The following is a 22,173-nucleotide window of genomic DNA, read 5'->3' as shown; positions in this document are numbered from 1 at the left end:
GTGGATCCAGCTATACCTATCCTTGGCATATACCCAAAAGCTGTTCCAACATACAACAAAGACACATGCCCCAGTATGTTCATAGCAGCCTTATTTATAATAGTCAGAAGCTGGAAAGAACCCAGATGCCCTTCAACAGAAGAATGGATACAGAAAATGTGGTACATTTATATAATGGAATACTGCTCATCTATCAAAAACAATGACTTCATGAAATTCATAGGCAAATGGATGGAACTAGAAAATACTGTGCCAAGTGAGATAACCCAAACACAAAGAACACACATGGTATGCACTCGCTGATATGTGGATATTAGCCCAAAAGCTTGGAATATGTAAGAAAAACATTTACAGATCATATGAAGTTCAAGAACTGTGCATTTTTCATTCTTCCTTAGAAAGTAGAACAAAGTACTGACGGGAGGAAATACATGGACAAAGAATGGAGCAGGGACTGAAAAAAAGGTCATCCAGAGACTGACCTACCTGGGGATCCACCCCATATACAGCCAGTCCCTATTGCTGATGGGACTGATTGATGCAAGAAGTGCTTGTTGACAGGAGTCAGATATGTGTTTCTGCTCAGAGGCTCTGCCAGAGCCCTACTGATACTGAGGAGGATGTTTGCAGTTAGCCATTGTACTTAACAAGGAGAGTCCAGTGGAGGAGTTAGAGAAAAGACTGAAAGAGCTGAAGGGGTTTGCAACCCCAAAGGAAGAACAAGAATATCAATCAACCAGACACCACCAGAGCTCCCAGGGACTAAACCACCAAACAATGAGTACACATGGAGGGACTCATGGCTTCGGTGCACATGTAGCAGAGGAATGCATTGTTCAGCATCAACAGGAGGAAAAGCCATTGGTCCTGTGAAAGCTTTTTCCACAATGTAGAGTAATGCCATTGTATCCTCATAGAAGCAGGGAGAGGGAGGAAGGGGTCTTGGACAGGGGCAAAGGGGATAACATTTGAAATCTAAATACATAAAATATCCAAGAAATATAAAATGAAAAAAAAAACTTGCATACACGCACATTTACTTGAGAACAGCAAGGATGTGTGTGCGTGTGTGTGTGTGTGTGTGTGTGTGTGTGTGTGTGTGTGTGTTTCTTTTCTTTTTAGAGTAGAGGAGGGAAAATGAAACAGTGAAATTATATTAAATTTTCAAATATAAAAAATATTAAAATTAGTATTTTCAACTTTTGTGTTGAATTACTTATTTTTAAATTGTTTTATTTAAATTCCAATCAATGGCCCCTTTCCTGTCCCCCCTCCCACAGTTATTCATCTCATTCTTTCCCCTTGCCTCTAAGAGGGTGCTCTCACACTTACCAGGCTTACCCTTCCCTGTGGCCTCAAGTCTCTCTAGGATTAAGCACACATTCTCCCACTGAGGTCAGTCTAGACAGACCTCTGCTATATATGTTCCAGGAGCCCCAAACTGGCCAGTGTATGTTCCTTGTTGGTAACTCAGTCTCAGGGAGCTCCTTGGGTTCTGGTTTAGTTGAGATTGCTGGTCTTGCTATGGGGTTGCTCTCCACTTCAGCTTCTTAATCCTTCCCCTAATTCAACCATAGGTGTTCCTGACTTTATCTGAATGTTTGGTTATTAAGTATCTGCATCTGCCTCAGTCAACTACTGGTAGATGCTCTCAGAGGACAGCCAGGCTAGGCTCCTGTTTGTAAGCACAACATAGCATTAGTAGGAGTGTCAGGCTTTGGTCCCCACTCCATGAAATAGATCCCAAATTGGGCTAGTCATTGGACCGCCTTTCCTTCAGTCTTTTCTCGATTTTTTGTCCTTGTAGATCTCTTAGACAGGAACAATTCTGCATCAGAAATTTTGGCTGTGAGTTAGTAACTCAGTCCCTCCACTTGAGGCCATCTCTATCTACTGGAGGTGGACTCCTCAAAAGTTCCCTCTCCCCAGTGTTGGTCATTTTTGCTAACCTCCATTGTTGTCTCATAAAGCTCAACCCTATTGAGTCCTGAGAGTCTCTCACCTTCTGGGTCTCTGGTACTTTCTAGAGAGTCCCCCTAACTACCAGCCCTGAGACTGTTTATTTCCATCCATTCTCCTGGCCCACTCCTGTTCTGATCCCCAATCCCCAACACCTGATCCTGTTCCTCTTCCCCCGTCCCCTCTCTCACCCAAATCCCTTCCTCTCTTTGCCTTCCATGATTATTGTGGGATTGAATTCCCCCTTCTAAGTGGGATTGAAGCATCCTCATTTGGGCCTTTCTCTTGTTACACTTTATAAGATCTGTGGGTTGTATCTTGGATATTCTGTATATTTTGGCTAATATTCACTTATCAGTGAGTACATACTATGCATGTCCTTTTGGGTCTGAGTTACTTTACTCAGGAGGGTATTTTCTAGTTCCATCAATTTGCCTGCAAAATTCATGATGTCCTCAATTTTAGTAGCTCAATGGTATCCCATGGTGTAATTGAACCACATTTTTCTGTATCTGAATTACTTATTAAAGTTAAAAAATTGCTTATATTTTAAAGTTCACAGCATTAATTAAATTAGTAAAATGAATACAAATGGACCAAGTACTATAAGATAATTTAACTTTTCCATAAAAATACTACTAAGATACTTTTATCACATTAGTTCAATTCTCAACATTTTCTCTATTTTCTCTTTCACTGTGTTTTCTCTCCCCTGCTATTGTAGTCATTCAGCTTTATCCTTCCTGTTTTTCTTTTAATTTTAAATACATTTAAATTTATTCACCGTTTTTAAAAAGTTTACAAGTTCCCTTTTAGATGTACTTACACCATGTGCCTGCCTATTGCACAAGGGGAAGAGAAAACTGTGGTGTTTGCCCTTGAAGGAGTTATGGGTGGTTTTGAGCCACCACTAAGTACTAAAAAGAACCATAGGTCTCCCGTAAGAGCAACAAGGGCTCCTAACTACTAAGTCACCTCTCTTATCCCTCTTTCCTCTTTCTTTTTTTAATTACTTCTTTTTTATTACTCCTTTTATAGTAAGCGTTTTGTATACTAGCTTCTGTTATTTTCCTACTGATGAACAATGATGATGGTACTTGAACAATGTGGGACAGTGAAGGGCAGGCACCCTGTTTCCTGGTTGAGCAGAGGCTTGAAACCTCTGTGACCCTGAAAGGGACTGTAGGCATTTATCTTGACTCCCAAGAAAGCAGGCCCAGTTACTAGCTGCAACCCTCCACAGATTTGTGGCCTTCACTTAAGTAAGAGCAACACTCCAAGCCTCTCCACAGGTAGAGGACATGACCACAGGTCATGTAGGCTCAAGACAGAGCTCCATTATAATGAAGTACCTAAAGGCCTGGAGGCTTAATCAATGAACTTTCCTTCCCCGACACTCCTCCCTACAAAAAGTATTTAATCTCAGGTCCACCCTGAGAAGTGGGGTATGGTTTTACTTATCCACTTCCCACCAGGACAATAAATGTCTTAAAACCATATACTGTCTCTTTTCGTCGGGATCTGCTGTGGGGAGCTCTAGAGAAGACCTTCACCTACAGAGCCACCTTCTAATCTCCCATAGAAGGCCTCCCTGAGCTCAGAGTCACCTCCATCACCAAGTTTGAAGCCTACCACTAAGCCAAGGACTATCCCCTCTGGACCAGCCAGAGAACTCCCTCTTCCCCACTAAGCCCTGGGCTAGATCCCGCCTGTTCGCCCCCACTCCATTCTCAGCTCTTCTGAGGATTCCCATCAGTACCTGTTTGCCCAAGAGTCTGAGAAACAGATGATCCTGGCCTCCTTCAGGCCCCGGGAGCCCCAAGCCAGCTCCAGCTGTGTCTTGTTCCCAGACAGTGCTTCTGCACCCCTGAAGTGGTGTTTCATGGCTGCTCTATGTTGTGTGGAGTAAGCAGGGTCAAACTTCCTATATCCTGCCTCCCTGAGTGGTCAAGCCCCATGGCAGAGAGGACTTGGAACCCCATCTAAAGACCAGTTCATGGTCCATCTTTGGCACCGTTCCCTTGTTTCTGTTTAACTGTTTTTGTTGTTGTTGTTTTTTACATTTTCTTTTTTTTTTCTTTTTTTTAAATCTATGATGTAATTTGTTGGACATGGAAGTTAAGAGAAATTCCATTAGTTTCAACCAAAAATTTCATTATTTCAAGTTCAAGCAAAAATAGAAATTAACAACTTTTTCAAACATATATGAAAATGCAAGAAATGCATGGTATAAGATATATAAACAAATTTCTGCCTACACTAGACACAATAATGAAAAGAGGGCAAGGAAATGGCTCTACAAAAGTTCTACTGGGTCAGAATGAGTTTATTGCTTACAGGACATTGACAAGTGCAACTATTGTTGCATCAACACAAAATCTGTCTGTCTGAGTGCCAGTTAGGAAAAGCTGCAATCATGGATCATTGCACAGCATGTAAGGCAAATGAACGCTCATAGACTCTTTCATCTTCAGTCATCCTTATAAAACCTTGGAGGGGTGTGTAAGTGCCTGTGGCACAGGTGAGAGACTTGTTAATCTGGGGCATTTCTGAGACTTCCTGAGTCTTGTGACTTGTGTATTTCTGTTTTCTTAAGAATTCTTCTTCCATCTTGCTGAATATTAAGGATAGAGCCTTTTTCTAGGATTGAATAATCCAACTTGCAGGAAACTACTGAACAATTTTAATATATGTATATATATATACATATATATATATATTCCATTGTTTTTCAGTGATAAGTATTTTTCTTTTCTATATAATGTAAAAATGCATCAATGCTAATAATATATAGACAATCCATTTTTCTACATACTCATTGTTGGGCAAAGTGCTCAGAGTAACCCTCCCCAATTTAAATGCCAATACCAGTCATCAGCACTAGACTAGCACATCCTAGAAACATACCTTTCTCCCAAAAATGTTTCCAAATCCCCTCTAAGCTACATTCAACTTCATTAAGTTTATGGAAGGAAGTCAATCTCTTCTTTTCACAGCTATGCCAATTAATAAAGTGTAATAATAAAGAGGCACCATTCCATCATTCCTGAGAACATTATCTAACATGTCTTTTAGTTTCTTCTGAACAGAAATAATGTATACATAACTTGACCTTATAAATCTGGTCCCATACAAAAGAAAATTACAGTGGCTGAAAATAGATGGTATATATTGCATTATTATTATTGCCATTTGAATGAATGAGTTCCTGGTACTAATTTACACAGCATTCTGTCCTTTCCTTTTGGTGTTTTTATCGATCTACAACTATCTCCTTTGTTCTTCATTTTCTTTCCCTGCATCATTTTCTCCACATATATCTCACACTATATCATAAACATTTTGTACAGCCAAGTCTGTGTGGATTTTTATATCTACCTATTTGAGCCCATATATCAGAACTATCCATGTCCTTGTAAACAAGTCTAGGGAATGTAGATACTTTCTTCAGTTACATTGGAAATGATTGCCATAAACAAGGTCAGTTTTTTTAATCTACATATCTTATGCATTATTTGGAAGTAACCGGTTGAATATCCTGCCCAAGAGAAAACGTTTTAGTGCTTTCTATCAATATATGGAAGGAGAAGATTACCATGCTGTGCACTTTTGTTTTATGTATCCCTCAGCACAAAGGAAACTTTTATGATGTTTTCCCATTAATGTGTTTGTTTTAGGAGTGCTTTAGTTCAACAACCATTTTTCTTTCTTCTTTGATTCATAGATTCTCTAAGGCCCTTGCTTCTTAATGCAAGGTGTATTGATATACTGATTTAATATAGTAACAGTCCTCATTGAGATATAGCTCTGTAATGCCACTGGGAGTAGCAAGAAAGCCAAGATGCCTGCAATATTAAAATCAATTAAAACCCGAAAAAAAGGTTAAATTACCTTATATGATGGAATCAATTCATTGAGTTGGCTATAGAACAATTAAGGGAGAAAATGAATTGGGATTTTGTGTTTCTCTTTCCTTTGTATCTGAGAATATAGCTCTAATAAATAAAGTATTACCTGTGTCTCCTATTGATGACCTAGCTAAACTTGCCTCAAGAGTGATTCCTTCGTCCTCCACATCTCTGTGTGGTTACACCTTCTAAGATTTGAAAATTTTACCTGTCCAGGTTAGACTCTAGTACTAGTGTAATATATTGAAATGTTTAAAAGGAGAACATTTAAAAGCACTGGGACAGTGGAAGGCAGGAAGAGAGGGGGGTTTCCTCTCCTTTTATTGATAATTTACTTTAAACCTGCAAGAAGTGGGTGAAGGAAAAAGAATTCCCAAGTTCTTTTGAAACCCTTTAAAAACATAAACATGATTTAAATTGTTAGCATTTTAGTAAAAATTTACACACATTACTTATTAGTGTGAGTAGCGGCAATTAAAATATAATATGATAGAGTATTAACTATTTTTTAGTTTTTAGAATTATGCTGTGTGATATCCCACTTAACAACAAATATTGAAAAGCCTTAGCACCAGAAAAAAAAAAAGAAAACAAAAGTATGGATAGTGATGATATAGAAGCATATAAAGTTAAAACTGTGGTCATGGAGTGTGCTGAAAAATTTTGCAGTCTAGGAATAGAGCTAATTCCTCTTGCAAAATTTAGTGATGGTATATTCAGTTATAGTAGAATAAATGTTATTCAAAGAAAAGAATGGGTTACTTTGAACAATTATACTTGCAGAAAGCCTGAATGATTTGTGAAAACATTTCCAAGTGCACATGTATGACAGTAGTTGCTGAGGACAATTTTCCTATTATTTGTCTGGTAATCATCTAAAATGATTTTCTTCTGTTGAAGTTAAAGAAAAAAATCAAAACATAGAAAGACTTTTACTTTTACGTCACATTTTTTTCTACTCCTAAACTGTACACATAGAAAATGCCAATGTTACAAGAATGCCAGTAGATTGCCAACACAACATGAACTCAGTAGTATTTTTGTTGGATTTTTTTCTTATAATGTCTTGCCTGAAAAAACTGAAACTTTTTAACCTTATATAGATCCTTACACGCTATTACAGTTTTCTATTTTTATGGGTTTTCTATGTGTGCAAACATGATCAGAAGTGTATCAGTATTTTTTTCTTGTACTTATTCTTGTCTCTTTTTTTGTTTTCTGTTTTTTATCTTATTCAAGCTTATCTTTAGTTTACCTTTATCATTACTCATAATTATTCATTATTAATGGTTTATATTCCCATTTGTTTTCTAATTAATGAAAAGATGTGGATTTTGGTAGGTGGTAAATTGGGTATGATTGGAAAAGAATTGGGGTAAGAGAAACTGTATTAGAATACATGGAATGAAGAATATTTTTTTCAATCAAAAATTTAACTTAAAGAAGGGAGAGAAAAACGTTTCGATTTTTTATGTGTAGTCAAATTAAGTTATAAAGAAACATTTGAAAACATTGCAACTTGGCTAGACATTACTAAGGCAGTTTTTAGTGTATTTGTGAGGGTGCCTGCCAAAGCAACTGAATGGAAAGTCAGTGACTTGAGAAGGTTTTGACTTCTTAATGTTGGTGGTAGTGTCCAACCCTAAGAATAATAGGAATAGAGGAGAGGGAAGATTCACAGCTCAAGGGACTGGAAAACATTGCCAACAAAATCATAAAAGAAAACTTCCCCAAGCTAGAGAAAGAGATTGCCATAAATGTACAAGGAGCCCACAGAACACCAAACAGGTTGAACTAGAATAGGAAATCTCCCATCATATAATAATCAAAACACCAAACGCACAGAACAGAGAAAGAATATTAAAAGCTGTAAGGGGAAAGGGTCAAGTAACATATAAAGATAGACCTAACAGAATTACACAAGACTTCTCAAAAAAGACTCTAAGAGACAGAAGAGCCTTAACAGATGTCAGACAGACCCTAAGAGGCAGCAAATACCAGTCCAGGCTTATTACATCCCCCAAAACTCTCAACTATAGATGGATAAACCAAAATACTTTATGACAAAACCAAATTTAAAGAATATTATCTATTAATCCATCCCTGCAGGGGATTCTAGAAAGAAAACTCCAACATGAAGAGGGTATTTTCACCAAAGAAAAAGAAGAAATTAATCATCTCACAACAAACTCAAAAGGAGAGAATCAGACACACATAATACTACCTCCAACCACAAACATAACGTAAACTAACAATCACCTGTCTTTAATATCTCTCAATAAAAATGGACTCAATAAAAAGACATAAGCTAACAGACTGGATAGAAAAATCAAGATCCATTTTGCTGCATATAAGAAACACATCTCAATAACAAAGAGTACCTCAAAGTCAAAGGCTAGAAAAAATCTTCCAAGCAAATATTCCCAAGAAGCAAGCAGGAGTTGTTATTCTAATATCCAATAAAGTCAACAAAACTGTCAACTGTCAGCAAAAAGTTATAAAAGGAGATAGTGAAGGATAGTTCATATTCATCAAGGGAAAAATCCACCAAGAGACCGTCTCAAGTCTGAACATCCATGCTCCAAATGCAAAGGTATTTACTTTCATAAAATACAAACAAAACAAAAACAAACAAAAAAACTTTACTAAAGCTCAAAACAGACATTGAACCTCACACAATAATAGTGGGAGACTTCAACACACCACTCTCACTAATGGACAGTTCACTGAAATATAAAGTAAACAGAGACACAGTTAACTTAATAGAATTTATGAACGAAATGGATTTAAAAGATATCTACAAAACATTTCACCTTAAAACAAAAGCATGTACCTTCTGCTCAGCATCTCATGGTACCTTCTCCAAAACTGACAATATAATTAGTCACAAAAGAAGCCTCAAAAATAAAAGAAGAGGGAGCCCCAAAACCACGGATCCCGGCCCGCAGCAGCTCTCTGCTCCCAGACCCCGTGGGAGAGAGACCTCACCGCCTGGTCAGGTGGGCACTCCTGAGGTTGCAGAGCAGAAGAGACCACCAACACTACCCACCCCTGCAAACATCCCTGGCCCAAGAGGAAACTGTATATGGCCTCTGGGTTCCCGCAGAGGAGGGCCCAGGAGCAGGAGGACCACTGCTCCTGAGACACTGCCATAATCTGAAGGAACAGACCGGATAAACAGTTCTCTGCACCCAAATCCCGTGGGAGGGAGAGCTAAAACTTCAGAGAGGCAGACACGCCTGGGAAACCAGAAGAGACTGAACTTTCGGACGCCAGAGGAAAACACCAAACACCATCTGGAACCCTGGTGCACTGAAGCTCCCGGAAACGGCGGCGCAGATCTTCCTGGTTGCTGCTGCCACAGAGAGCTCATAAGCAACACCCCACGAGCAAACTTGAGCCTCAGGCCACAGGTAAGACCAACTTTTCTGCTGCAAGTGACCTACCTGGTGAACTCAAGACACAGGCCCACAGGAACAGCTGAAGACCTGTAGAGAGGAAAAACTACACGCCTGAAAGCAGAACACTCTGTCCCCATAACTGGCTGAAAGAAAAGAGGAAAAAAGGTCTACAGCACTCCTGACACACAGGCTTATAGGACAGTCTAGCCACTGTCAGAAATAGCAGAACAAAGTAACACTGGAGATAATCTGATGGCAAGAGGCAAGCGCAGGAACCCAAGCAACAGAAACCAAGACTACATGGCATCATCGGAGCCCAATTCTCCCACCAAAACAAACATGGAATATCCAAACACACCAGAAAAGCAAGATCTAATTTCAAAATCATATTTGATCATGATGCTGGAGGACTTGAAGAAAGACGTGAAGAACTCCCTTAGAGAACAAGTAGAAGCCTACAGAGAGGAATCACAAAAATCCCTGAAAGAATTCCAGGAAAACACAATCAAACAGTTGAAGGAATTAAAAATGGAAATAGAAGCAATCAAGAAAGAACACATGGAAACAACCCTGGATATAGAAAACCAAAAGAAGAGACAAGGAGCTGTAGATACAAGCTTCACCAACAGAATACAAGAGATGGAAGAGAGAATCTCAGGAGCAGAAGATTCCATAGAAATCATTGACTCAACTGTCAAAGATAATGTAAAGCGGGAAAAAGCTACTGGTCCAAAATATACAGTAAATCCAGGACTCAATGAGAAGGTCAAACCTAAGGATAATAGGTATAGAAGAGAGTGAAGACTCCCAGCTCAAAGGAACAGTAAATATCTTCAACAAAATCATAGAAGAAAACTTCCCTAACCTAAAAAAAGAGATCCCAATAGGCATAAAAGAACCCTACAGAACTCCAAATAGATTGGACCAGAAAAGAAACACCTCCCGTCACATACTAGTCAAAACACCAAACGCACAAAATAAAGAAAGGATATTAAAAGCAGTAAGGGAAAAAGGTCAAGTAACATATATAGGCAGACCTATCAGAATCACACCAGACTTTTCACGAGAAACTATGAAGGCCAGAAGATCCTGGACTGATGTCATACAGACCCTAAGAGAACACAAATGCCAGTCCAGGTTACTGTATCCTGCAAAACTCCCAAATAACATAGATGGAGAAACCCAGATATTCCATGACAAAACCAAATTTACACAATATCTTTCTACAAATCCAGCACTACAAAGGATAATAAATGGTAAAGCCCAACAAAAGGAGGCAAGCTATACCCTAGAAGAAGCAAGAAACTAATCATCTTGGCAACAAAACGAAGAGAAGAAAAGCACACAAACATAACCTCACATCCAAATATGAATATGACAGGAAGCAATAATCACTATTCCTTAATATCTCTCAACATCAATGGCCTCAACTCCCCAATAAAAAGACATAGATTAACAAAGTGGATACGCAACAAGGACCCTGCATTCTGCTGCCTACATGAAACACACCTCAGAGACAAAGACAGACACTACCTCAGAGTGAAAGGCTGGAAAACAACTTTCCAAGCAAATGGTCGGAAGAAGCAAGCTGGAGTAGCCATTCTAATATCAAATAAAATCAATTTTCAACTAAAAGTCATCAAAAAAGAAAAGGAATGACACTTCATATTCATCAAAGGAAAAATCCACAAGGATGAACTCTCAGTCCTAAATATCTATGCCCCAAATACAAGGGCACCTACATACGTAAAAGAAACCTTACTAAAGCTCAAAACACACATTGCACCTCACACAATAATAGTAGGAGATTTCAACACCCCACTCTCATCAATGGACAGATCATGGAAACAGAAATTAAACAGAGACGTAGACAGACTAAGAGAAGTCATGAGCCAAATGGACTTAACAGATATTTATAGAACATTCTATCCTAAAGCAAAAGGATATACCTTCTTCTCCACTCCTCATGGTACTTTCTCCAAAATTGACCAAATAATTGGTCAAAAAACGGGCCTCAACAGGTACAGAAAGTTGGAAATAATCCCATGCGTGCTATCAGACCACCACGGCCTAAAACTGGTCTTCAATAACAATAAGGGAAGAATACCCACATATACGTGGAAATTCAACAATGCTCTACTCAATGATAACCTGGTCAAGGAAGAAATAAGGAAAGAAATTAAAAACTTTTTAGAATTTAATGAAAATGAAGGTACAACATACCCAAACTTATGGGACACAATGAAAGCTGTGCTAAGAGGAAAACTCATAGCGCTGAGTGCCTGCAGAAAGAAACAGGAAAGAGCATATGTCAGCAGCTTGACAGCACACCTAAAAGCTCTAGAACAAAAAGAAGCAAATACACCCAGGAGGAGTAGAAGGCAGGAAATAATCAAATTCTGAGCTGAAATCAACCAAGTAGAAACAAAAAGGACCATAGAAAGAATCAACAGAACCAAAAGTTGGTTCTTTGAGAAAATCAACAAGATAGATAAACCTTTAGCCAGACTAACGAGAGGACACAGAGAGTGTATCCAAATTAACAAAATCAGAAATGAAAAGGGAGACATAACTACAGATTCAGAGGAAATTCAAAAAATCATCAGATCTTACTACAAAAGCCTATATTCAACGAAACTTGAAAATCTGCGGGAAATGGACAATTTCCTAGACAGATACCAGGTACTGAAGTTAAATCAGGAACAGATAAACCAGTTAAACAACCCCATACCTCCTAAGGAAATAGAAGCAGTCATTAAAGGTCTCCCAACCAAAAAGAGCCAAGGTCCAGACGGGTTTAGTGCAGAATTCTATCAGACCTTCATAGAAGACCTCGTACCAATATTATCCAAACTATTCCACAAAATTGAAACAGATGGAGCACTACCAAATTCCTTCTATGAAGCCACAATTACTCTTATACCTAAAGCACACAAAGACCCAACAAAGAAAGAGAACTTCAGACCAATTTCCCTTATGAATATCGACGCAAAAATACTCAATAAAATTCTGGCAAACCGAATCCAAGAGCACATCAAAACAATCATCCACCATGATCAAGTAGGCTTCATCCCAGGCATGCTGGGATGGTTTAATATACGGAAAACCATCAACGTGATCCATTATATAAACAAACTGAAAGAACAAAACCACATGATCATTTCAATAGATGCTGAGAAAGCATTTGACAAAATTCAACACCCCTTCATGATAAAAGTCCTGGAAAGAATAGGAATTCAAGGCCCATACCTAAACATAGTAAAAGCTATATACAGCAAACCAGTTGCTAACATTAAACTAAATGGAGAGAAACTTGAAGTAATCCCACTAACATCAGCGAGTAGACAAGGCTGCCCACTCTCTCCCTACTTACTCAATATAGTTCTTGAAGTTCTAGCCAGGGCAATCAGACAAGAAAAGGAGGTCAAGGTGATACAGATCGGAAAAGAAGAAGTCAAAATATCACTATTTGCAGATGATAGGATGGTATATTTAAGTGATCCCAAAAGCTCCACCAGAGAACTACTAAAGCTGATAAACAACTTCAGCAAAGTGGCTGGGTATAAAATTAACTCAAATAAATCAGTAGCCTTCCTCTAAACAAAAGAGAAACAAGCCGAGAAAGAAATTAGGGAAACGACACCCTTCATAATAGACCCAAATAGTATAAAGTACCTCGGTGTGACTTTAACCAAGCAAGTAAAAGATTTGTAAAATAACAACTTCAAGACACTGAAGAAAGAAATTGAAGAAGACCTCAGAAGATGGAAAGATCTCCCATGCTCATGGATTGGCAGGATTAATATAGTAAAAAGGGGCATTTTACCAAAAGCGATCTACAGATTCAATGCAATCCCCATCAAAATTCCAATCCAATTCTTCAAAGAGTTAGACAGAACAATTTGCAAATTCATCTGGAATAACAAAAAACCCAGGATAGCTAAAACTATCCTCAACAATAAAAGGACTTCAGGGGGAATCACTATCCCTGAACTCAAGCAGTATTACAGAGCAATAGTGATAAAAACTGCATGGTATTGGTACAGAGACAGACAGATAGACCAATTGAATAGAATTGAAGACCCAGAAATGAACCCAAACACCCATGGTCACTTGATTTTTGACAAAGGAGCCAAAACCATCCAATGGAAAAAAGATAGCATTTTCAGCAAATGGTGCTGGTTCAACTGGAGGTCAACATGTAGAAGAATGCAGATTGATCCATGCTTATCACCCTGTACAAAGCTTAAGTCCAAGTGGATCAAGGACCTCCACATCAAACCAGACACACTCAAACTAATAGAGGAAAAACTAGGGAAGCATCTGGAACACATGGGCACTGGAAAAAATTTCCTGAACAAAACACCAATGGCTTATGCTCTAAGATCAAGAATCAACCAATGGGATCTCATAAAAGTGCAAAGCTTCTGTAAGGCAAAGGACACTCTGGTTAGGATAAAACGGCAACCAACAGATTGGGAAAAGATCTTTACCAATCCTACAACAGATAGAGGCCTTATATCCAAAATATACAAAGAACTCAAGAAGTTAGACCGCAGGGAGGCAAATACCCCTATTAAAAAATGGGGCTCAGAGCTAAACAAAGAATTCACAGCTGAGGAATGCTGAATGGCTGAGAAACACCTAAAGAAATGTTCAACATCTTTGGTCATAAGGGAAATGCAAATCAAAACAACCCTGAGATTTCACCTCACACCAGTGAGAATGGCTAAGATCAAAAACTCAGGTGACAGCAGATGCTGGTGAGGATGCGGAGAAAGAGGAACACTCCTCCATTATTGGTGGGATTGCAGACTGGTACAACCATTCTGGAAATCAGTCTGGAGGTTCCTCAGAAAATTGGACATTGAACTGCCTAAGGATCCAGCTATACCTCTCTTGGGCATATACCCAAAAGATGCCCCAACATATAAAAAAGACACGTGCTCCACTATGTTCATCGCAGCCTTTTTTATAATAGTCAGAAGCTGGAAAGAACCCAGATGCCCTTCAACAGAGGAATGGATACAGAAAATGTGGTACATCTACACAATGGAATATTACTCAGCTATCAAAAACAATGACTTATGAAATTCGTAGGCAAATGGTTGGAACTGGAAAATATCATCCTGAGTGAGCTAACCCAATCACAGAAAGACACACATGGTATCCACTCACTGATAAATGGCTATTAGCCCAAATGCTTGAATTACCCTAATGCCAATAACAAATGAAACTCAAGACGGATGATCAAACTGTGAATGCTTCACTCCTTCTTTAAAAGGGGAACAAGAATACCCTTGGCAGGGAAGAGAGAGGCAAAGATTAAAACAGAGACTGAAGGATCACCCATTCAGAGTCTGCCCCACATGTGGCCCATACATATACTGCCACCCAATTAGACAAGATGGATGAAGCAAAGAAGTGCAGACTGACAGGAGCCGGATGTAGATCGCTCCTGAGAGACACAGCCAGAATACAGCAAACACAGAGGCGAATGCCAGCAGCAAACCACTGAACTGAGAATAGGACCCCCGTTCAAGGAATCAGAGAAAGAACTGGAAGAGCTTGAAGGGGCTCGAGACCCCATATGTACAACAATACCAAGCAACCAGAGCTTCCAGGGACTAAGCCACTACCTAAAGACTATACATGGACTGACTTTGGACTCTGACCTCATAGGTAGCAATGAATATCCTAGTAAGAGCACCAGTGGAAGGGGAAGCCATGGGTCCTGCTAAGACTGAACCCCCAGTGAACTAGACTGTTGGGGGGAGGGCGGCAATGGGGGGAGGGTGGGGAGGGGAACACCCATAAGGAAGGGGAGGGGGGAGGGGAATGTTTGCCCGGAAACCGGGGAAGGGAATAACACTCGAAATGTATATAAGAAATACTCAAGTTAATAAAAAAATAAAGTAAATAAAATAAAATAAAATAAAAATAAAAGAAGATTAAACTAATCCCATGCATCCTATTTGATCACCATGGACTAAAGATAGACTTCAATACCAACAAATACAACATAAAGCCCACAGACCAATAGACACTGTACAACTCTACTCAACTCTAACTTTGTCAGAGAAGAAATAAAGAAATTAAAAACTTTCTAGAATTCAATAAAAATGAAGAAAAAGAATATCCAAACTTATGAGACAGTGAATGCAGTGCTAAGAGGAAGATAGCAATAAATGCCTTGTAATGAAATTGGAGGTATCTTGCACTTGCAACTTAAGAGCATACCTGAAATCTCTAGAACAAAAAGTTTAATTCTTAGATATAATTTATAGTCACAGGCATCCTTAGATTCTTTACAGGATTTTTTTACTATAAATTTATAATCAAGATTGTTTAGAATACAGAAAAAATCAGACTGTGGCAGTATGGAACACATATGATAACAGCACCACAAAGTGTTGAAGGAATTCCCTTATTTCAAGAATGTTGCTCATTGATACCTAGAAATGTCTATTATTTGATCAGCCATAAAAACTATCAGAAAAGTATTGTATAGAGTAATTTGATCCTCCTCTGCTAATGTGACTGTAAACTTGTCTATTGATTCATCTGGTTAAATGAAATTATCAAACAACTTCTTAAAATACAAAGTTTGATGCAGCGGCAGTAACAGAATTGGCAGAATAAAATTCTGGTCATTCTATAAGCAATTAATTTATTATAAGTTGTGAGTGTTGCTTTGATTTTCTCAGAGGAAGGAATAAGATGAGAGCCATATACAAACTGTATGAATATATGGCTTTGCCTGAGCTCGAAGCATTTGCTTCCATGTTCTCACTATCCCTAGGCCAGGAAGCTTCTAACCTCATACAAATGTTCCAAGATGACTGACTTCATTTGCCTTCATTTGGCTTCTGCCTAGCCTTATACTTACTTTGTCAATATGTTCTTATCTGGCTTCTTCTCATTCTCTAGCTTGTTATGTCTTCACCTGTCTCTAGCTCGTTCCCTCTGTTACTTGCCTCTTTAAAACTACATTGATAAAATCACACACACACACACACACACAAACACACACAGGCATGCACACACACATGCACACACACAAAGAGAGACAGAGAAACAGAGAGAAAGAGACAGAGAGAGACAGAGTCAGAGACACAGAATTGGAGAGACAGAGAGACATGTCACACCCAAACCCACCCCACACCTCCTTTTTGTATCACTGCCTGTCTCATAGCCTCTCTCCCTCTGATGTTCTCATGAAAGTTGGTCATATCCTATCTCTGACTCATTTCCTCAAATCTTTCTCTGATTCATGACTTTGACTGATCATCAATTAGATATCACTTTCAAACATGGCTGCTTTGATCTATAATCTAACCTTACCTTCATGGATAGGGATTAAAGGTATATACTAAGCATGTGTTTGCATTCTGATCAGATCATGCAGTAATCTAGTGTATGTTTGTTATCCAGCCAGATCATATGTTTGGATGTGATCTCTTGCCAAAAGAGGCATGTTACTGGATTAAAACACTTCTAAAATAAATCATTAATATTTATTCAAAATTGGAACTCAATGCTTAAGAAAGTATTTGGCTAAAATTAGCAAGATTAGAATTGAGAGCTTTAGATTATGTTATAATTTTATTATTATTTGATCATTAACTCTTCATGGCTCTATATTTTAATGTCATTGCCACATGCCTAAATATCTCTAGGAAGTTTAGATATCTTTGTAAAATGCAACTTCTTTATTAATGTACAGATAAATAATTACTGGGAAATACTATATTAAAAATAATTTAAAGACAGACCATATTTGGGCTAAGTGGGTATAGTCACTTGTCTCTAAACTTAATGACCAAAAATATATCCCTACATGGTAGAAGAAAAGAACTGATTCCAGTAAGTTCTACTCTCTTCTCCACATATATGCTATGGCTGATACTGCCCAAACCACTACCAAAAAATGTGAAAATAAAAGAATTAAAAAATCTTTATAAAAGTAGAATTCCAATGTGACACGTACACATTCATCAAGATCTCTAGATTTTTTTCCCACTCTCACCCAAAAACAAGTGTAATGGTAGTTTTTACTATAAACGTATGCAGAAAAATACTAATAAAGATGCTATTTTTCTCTAACCTAGATAACTACCAGTAACAACAGAAAAACCAAGATTTATTCAATCAATCTTTACTGTAATACCTGGGCAGTCATTGCTCTATTTTAATCATCTAAGCCAGTTTGTCTTCATCCCAGCCAAAATCCCCTTAATTTTCTCTTCTGTCCAGCCATTGGGTGATCAGCTTTTATTGACAAGGCAGAGAATAAGTGCCTGAGACAGAACATTGAAACAGGATATGAGGGCAGAGAAAGTAGCATTTGAATAACATAAGAATGAACTGTACACAATGAACTAAAACACTTTGCCTACAAGCAAGGAAAAGCTATACTACAATCAAATGATGAATGAGTATCTTGTAAGGCAACAAACATTTAGGAAATACTGTTGAGTAACAGGAGATTTTGTATAACAGATTATAGTATGTTCAAACAGCCTCAGTGAAAATACTGCAGTTTCACTCAAATCTGTCATACAGATAGTAGACCCTCAACTGCATATTATTTTCACATTTCAGAATCTAGAAGAAACACAAAAGAAACCTCATATAATGTTTCTTCAAGTAGAAAGGGAGCATGAAGATTAGAAAACAATATCAAAAGCTTTTTCTTCAGATTCTGAGGCTAACTTGAACATGCAGAGCATTGAAATAATAAAGAAGCTGAGGGCAGACTCAATTCTCATGAGAGAAGTCACTATGCCCAAGGCACACAGCAGCTCTGCTTCCCATCTTCCCTTCTATAGCACTGTCTTTTTCCACTATAAATGAGCTTTTCTCTCCCTTACTCCTGGATATTCTCTTACAGTTCTTCAAACTTAAAATTGTCTTATTAGATAATACTCACCTTTCTCATTGTATGACAAGCATGTGGTCCGATACCAAGAACAAAGCACCGTTCTTTTCTTTTCACTCAGCCATGTCTAGAGCTCTAACTTCCAAACCAGCTTCTGAAGGTGGAGGCATCTGTCTGTTTCTTTCACCCTGATGTCAATATTGCTTGTTCTTTATCTGGGCTGAGAAAATCCACTACTAAAATAGTGAAAAATGAGCAAATTAGCAGATACAGGAATAGGTGAAGAAAAATATGTTACTTTGGTAAAGTTAGGATTAAAACCCAAACAAGAACACTATGTACAGTTATTAAAAGGCATTATTTAAAAATTGGGAGCAGGAGTCATAGCCTTCAGTTGAACAAGTGTTGTTCCCCCCCCAAGAGGACACAATTTTAGTTCTCATGAGATTTAACACAAATAGATCTGCAATTCCAGATATGGGAGATCAGAGGTTCTCTTCTGAACTTTATAGGAGCCTACACAGGTACATATATACATAGATATGCAAGAAGGGGGAGTCCTATTCCCATCCAATGATAAATAATGCAGCAGTAAAAATAGAGTTGCAATTATCTCAACGCTATATAGTCCCTTAATTACATGTTCAGGAGGAAAATAGCTATGTCGATTTTTAAACTTTTGAGGAATCTCCAAACTGATTATTGTGTAAGTTCGGACCCTCACCAACAGTGAATTCTATTCCAACTCTACATATTTACTCCAACTTTTGTTGCCAGAATTCTTGATGGCTGGCATTCTGACTGGGATGAAGTAGTATCTTAAGATAGTTGAAAATCTGGTACAGATATGACATGGAATATTATTCAGTCTTAAAGATAAATAAAGTCATAAAATCTTCAGGATGCATCTACAGATGTAGTTAGATGTGTAATATTATGCCAGGCTACACAACCTTAGAAAAAATGGAAAAAGAATGCTGTACCCAAATGCCGATTCTAGTTGGTTTTAAACTCTCTCTTGCTCTCGCCCTCGCTCTCGCTCTCGCTCTCGCTCTTTCTCTCTCTCATACACACACACACACACACACACACACACACACACACACACATTAAAAATGTATTCATGTGGTTATAATATGGAGAAAGCATCACAAGTTGTAAAACTAGAGGATGAGAGAGAACTGAATGCAAGGAGTAGACACTTCAATGTTGAAAGAAGACATATTGTTAATTATTTTTCTAGTTTTAACTCTGACAAGTATTTTTTTCGTGGTATATTAGTCATAAAAAGATATCTGATAGTGAATGTGTGAAATCCCTGTGAAAGCTCTGAGCTTTACAGTGGCTATGATAAGTTTATAGAAATTCATTGAGATGCATTAAAAATAGATCTGGTTAAATCAACACATGATTCTTTTATCTGGAAGTTCATTATGATAGAGTTTTAAAAAATTAATGAACAATAAAATAAATATAAAACTGCAATTCCTTGTTCCAATATAAATAAAATTAACAGTATTATTAGCTATTTGAGTGAACAAACATGAGAGAATTATCAGATTATCCATAACACAGAGAAGCTTACCAAAGTAGAGTAATGGGTAGTTCTATTATCTATTGTTAGTACCTCATATCTACCCTGAACCCTTTCAGTCACATAACTTAAAACCTTGGATAATATTGCACCATACTAAATTCTCGCTTTTAAAAGAGTTTAGAGTTAATTTCATTGATCACTAGCAGGGTGATTCGAAGATGAATTGGAGACAGGTGAAACACATGCTCTTTCCAAGTGCTTCACCATCCAATTCAATATACAGCTGTGAGTACTATTGAGATCTAGTTACGATAAAAGAAGAGAAAAAGAAAGAAAGAACAGAAATGAGCACAGATAATCTGTAGCCCAGATATTCGGGCAAAAGATTAAAATAAAGGGAGAAGGAAACCGGCAGACAGCTGTATCTGTATGCTGGATGGGAAGCACTTGCTTCTGATGGTTGCTCATCCCTTACAGAAGTACAGGCCAAAACTGGAAACACAATTGATATTGATAGTTGTCGCTTCTGTCTCTGTCCCACACAAAGAAGCGACACCATGACGTTCTTCTCAAAGCAGTTTATTCAGGAACCTTTCTTTCTGCATGCAAGCAGCAATCTCTCTTTTCTTTTCTTCTCTCTACCCCCAGCCCCCAGCACACTCCCTCATATCCTCCCTCAACTCCGCCCCCTCAGTTCAGACTGCATAATCTCAGTTCATAGGTCCACGTCACATGGCCTGATCTTGCGTCATGGTGCGCCTGCGCAGCTCTCACAATGGACGTGGCTAGTTTCAGGTGTGTGAGGAAGTCAGGTGCTAGTCATGAGACTTAGCTGCAGTCCCAGGTGCCATCTTGGGACTGCCTCCACACCCGCTCCCCACAGATAGTAGCTGTTGAAGCAGAACTGTCTGCTTGCTACAAATGATGAAGAAATTAAGGGTGCTGCCCTGAAAACATTACCTCATCACCCTCTGCAGGGCTGTACACGGTCTTAACATGACTGAATGGAAATCACAGATGTGTTATTTTCTAATTATAAGCATGATCTACATTCCGTTCGAAAGAAAAATATCCAGAAATACCATACAAATTGATAGGTCGTTTGAAAACTAAAATTAATAGTAACTATACTACACTTGATCTTAGCCAAAAGGCCGAGAAGCGATTAATAGTAACTATAAAAATAATAGCAATGTACCCATATTGAATGAGGTGGTTTAAAAACGAACACTCTTGAAGCAAAAAAAAAAAAAAAAAAAAAAAAAAAAAAAAAAAAAAATCCAAGGAATAACTTAGCCTTTTGGCAGAGTTGGTTGACATAGTCTCTAAGGCCAGATGCTGTTTGGGCACTGTAAACATGGGTCATGGTTGGTATAGAAAAGTAATAATTCCTGAATTTGTTAAAACAGGAAAGTAAAATAAGAATGTCATTAAAATACAGTGCCCAATAATATATGTATTTTATATAAAAATAAAATGGACCGAAATGGCATGTGATATTTGAAGAAGCAAATAAAGGATGAGATAAAATATTCTTTGAGGAGAAGTGGCCCAAATTTAGACCCATCCTACAGGCAAGGGCCAATCCCTAACACTATTAATTATACTCTGTTATGCTTGCAGATAGGATCCTAGCCTAAACGTCCTCTCACAGGTTCTGCCCATTAGGCAATGGGAACATTTGCAGAGACCCACAGCCAAACATTAGATGAAACTCTAGTATTCTTGTAGAAATTTGTGGGAGGACTGAGAGAGCAGAAAAGGACAAGGACTCCACAAGAAGACCAACAGAGTCAACTCACTTGGACCCTTGGAGGCTCCCAGAGACTAAACCACCAACCGAAGGGTGAGAATGGGATGATCATAGACCCTCTGCACATATGCAGCGTGGTCTTCATGGAGATTCCCCAACCACTGAAGCATGAACTGCCCCTGAATTTGATGCTTGTCTGTGGAGCCTGTTTCCCTAGCTCGGCTGCCTTGTCTGGCTTCAGTGGGAAAGGATGTTCTTCATTCTGCAGAAATATGGTGTGTCAGTGTACGTGATACCCAAGGGTGTCTCCCCTTTCTCAAAGGAGGAAGGGAAAGACGAATAGGTAGAGGAACTGAGGGAAGAGAGCCTGGGAGGAAAGGGGAGTAGATATTGAGATGTAAAGTAAATAAGTAAATAAATTAAAAATATACCACAACAAGTACACTGATTTAGTCATTACACACTGTATATATGTATGGAATTATTGAATATTATCATATTGAACAATTAATATAATAGTAGAAGGATAAAATATATATTAAGTGTTAAAGCAACTTGATCATGAAAGAGATCTTATCAGATTCAAGGGAGAGGCTCAGATCAGAGAGAGATGAGGTAAAGGTAGACAGTATGTACCTACGTAGAATTTCAAAGGAGAAATAGGGCTGGTGAGGTAGCTCAGGAGGTTAAGAGGGTGGCTGCCAGGTGGGAATACTTAAGACTAATCCCTGGTA

At 38.3% G+C, this 22,173-nt stretch overlaps 1 pseudogene; it reads right to left on the bottom strand.

The window, feature by feature from the left end:
• Positions 1-20,778: 20,778 nt before the first annotated feature.
• Positions 20,779-20,852, bottom strand: LOC120098410 (U2 spliceosomal RNA; annotated as a pseudogene).
• Between the last annotated feature and the right edge of the window lie 1,321 nt (positions 20,853-22,173).

Source organism: Rattus norvegicus, chromosome 18, assembly GCF_036323735.1.
Source record: "Rattus norvegicus strain BN/NHsdMcwi chromosome 18, GRCr8, whole genome shotgun sequence".
Lineage (NCBI taxonomy): Eukaryota > Metazoa > Chordata > Mammalia > Rodentia > Muridae > Rattus > Rattus norvegicus.
This window is presented reverse-complemented; position numbering and strand designations above follow the sequence as displayed.